Source organism: Asparagus officinalis, chromosome 2 (assembly GCF_001876935.1).
Source record: "Asparagus officinalis chromosome 2, Aspof.V1, whole genome shotgun sequence".
In the NCBI taxonomy this organism is placed as follows: domain Eukaryota; kingdom Viridiplantae; phylum Streptophyta; class Magnoliopsida; order Asparagales; family Asparagaceae; genus Asparagus; species Asparagus officinalis.
Window position 1 is genome coordinate 1,257,877 of NC_033795.1, and position 3,209 is coordinate 1,261,085.

Here is a 3,209-nt window from a genome sequence, read left to right on the forward strand (position 1 = left end):
TAATAATGCTATTATCATATTCTATACAATGTTATAATTATTGTTAATTTTTTAATAAATAATATTAAATAAATTAATAAGTATACAATGTTATATAATGGTAACATATTTAATAATAAATAGAATAATAATATATTATATAGCATATATTATAGAGTACATGTAATATAATATAAAATGCAAAATATTACATAATAAATAATATTATATATTATATAATACATAATATAATATTATTATGTAAAATAATTTATTAATACTAAAATAATTTATTGCTAACAAATGTTAACGTAATAATAATATTAATATAATATAAATAATTTATTAATACTAAAATAATTTATTGCTAACAAATGTTAACGTAATAATAATATTAATTAATATAATAAGTTATTAATAATAAAATAATTTATTGCTAACAAATGTTAGTGTAATAATAATATTATTAATAATACAATAATGTTTATTTATATAATAAATTATTAATATGCTGTTAAAGTAATTATTAATATACTCTAACATATTAGAAACTATAATATATTATCTTATGTTGAAATATTTAAAAAATATCAATTTATAAGTAATATACTGCTGGTAATAAATAATAATAATAGTAATAATATATTTTATTAATAATATAATAATAATATAGTAATAATAAAATAATATTATTTTAAAAATATTATATAATATATTGCAATAACAAATTAATATAGCAAAATAATTAAATGTATTTTTTCTGAAAATAATATGCAATAATTATAATATAATATAGTACATTAAAGTACTATTTTGTATTATATTTGCTATTATCATATATTTAGTACTAATATTACAGCATGTCAAACAATTGTTGCCCTAAAACACTCGGCATGATGTTTTGAAAATACTTTAGAGGAAAACACAAGACCATTGTGTTTTTTCATAAAAACACATGGAAAACAAGATGGTATCTAAACGGAGCCTAGTTAGTGGCAAACTGAGAGATTTTGGGAACTAATTTCATAACATTTAACAACTTTAGGGCCTAACTTAAAAAATATGAACATTTAAAAGTAATTTCAAAATACATAAAGATTTGGGAGGTTAATTTCCAAACACGAAGATGCTGGCGAAGGAACGATGAGAATTCGGTTATAGGGTTACAAACCTCTCGATCGGTAGATACTCGCGACGAGCCTGACCTTGCGGGTATGGGCCATGATAATCTTGTCCTTAGGGTTTTGAATGGGCTACTCCAAGGCCTTATTTTTTTTCTTCTTGTTTCTTGTGCTCAAAGTTGATCAAAGGGTTTACAGGAAAACAAAAATAAAGTTTTACGACGGATAACCAAATTTACATCCATTTAAAGGATCCCCTTTGGGAGCACCTACACAGCAAAGATTCTCATACACAACTGCAGTACATAAGTAGACAAGTTCACGGCACAAATGGACGGATAACCCCCCTTTGGAAGCCTCCATACCTTATTCCATACTACCAAACACAATCACCAAACATGACATACAATCACCCTTGCGACCTCAAGTTCGCCGGCCGGCGAGAGGAGGCCCGGTAGGGCGCCAGGCGACGGCGGCGAGGTGCAGAGAGCCGAGCGCTGCCTGATCTCCGAAGCCCGGAACCTTCCAGAACCTCCCGGAAGCCGGATATAGGAGGCAGGTGGGGACTCGTTGAACCATGTACCCCCCAGAGGAGCCCCTCCTCCATTCCTATATTGAACTATTGCTTTGTACACATATGGGATGAGTCCTTCCATTTTGAGGGCTGAAAAGTTTTAGAGAAGAGCTTGAACGAGTAAGCAGAGAGGGGGAGGGGGTGTTGGTTTAAAAGGCTTGAAAGGTGATCTTACTCGGTCTCGTACAAGAAACAAACTCAAAAAAGAAAAGTTCTGCTCATGTTAACATCTCACCAAATCCTCTCTCTTTCACTCTTATTAATAGATAATGCTGGGTTTGGTAAATTTTGTATGGGTTTTTTTTTTTTTTTGGAAGTATAGATGAGTATTTCTACTGGTGGACAAATTTTGAATTGTTACTTCTCTTACACTCTGATCAAATCGATGATTATGAGGAGTAATCTTTGTATATCTTTTTGGTGAGCGGTTGCTTTCAATAAAACGACTTGGCTGGAGCCCTAGTGGATGATGATGTAAACCGCGAGCCTCATGAAGTTTGGAAATCATTTTTATTTTTCCTTTGGGGGTTTATTTAGTGCAGGCTTATAGACGAAGACGTAGACCAAAGCAGGATCATGTAAGATAAAGATAATACAGCAAATTATTATATGCCTTCAGTTAAAAAACTTACATCTGCAGTGACATTAAGGTAATAATTGACAAATGATTAACCGAGTAATTAGGAAGGTTCAACTCCAGCTTAACTTTCAAAATGCAAAAAATATGCATATGAAGTACAAATTAGTGTTAAGTGAAAAATAAAAGGGTAAAAAATTAAGATAGTTTTTGTACCGGGATTAAAAAGAGTCGACCCTTACCAGAGAGCTTTACTAATCCTCTTTCATAGTTTTATGCATTTACCAACTTGCTACATCGAAAGCAACCCAACACCTTAAAGCAAAACCAGAGGCATCTTCTAAAGTATCAAAGCCATTTAAGGTGCTCTAATTGAGAAAGAAACAGAAACCAAAATTAGCAAAAATAAGTTATCATAGAATTAACCACAATTGTTGATGGGTTTTCCTGATGAGAAGACAAAATGTGGGAGAATGCAAAAAAGCCGCGAGCTATTGAGGCGTGCGTGAAATAGTATTATGCTACTAAAATCTGGCCTCATTGTTTGTGTCATCTCCTCAACTGCCGTACCAAATTTCAAATCCTTATCTCTATTGACATATGTAATCCTCATCTCTGTTGACGTTTGTTTGCATGCAAGAAGGCCGCGTGGTCTTCTCCTAAAACAATGGAAATGCACGTAAAGTCGTTGCCTTCTAATTACAGGCCTTAGTTTTCTTTATGCTGATGCATCAAGGTTAGCAATGACGACGATGATATGAAAACAACACCAAAGGCAAAAACAGCTGCAATCCGCTGACTTGATTTAAAGATGTCACAAAACAACCATGAATCGTGCAATAAAATTAACCCCTGAATGTGGTTAGCGGTCTTCTTGTTCGATGTATTCGAAACTATAATGTTACCTCTAACTATGGGGTTGTTTGATTTGCTACAACTGTAATTGCAATGCGATTAC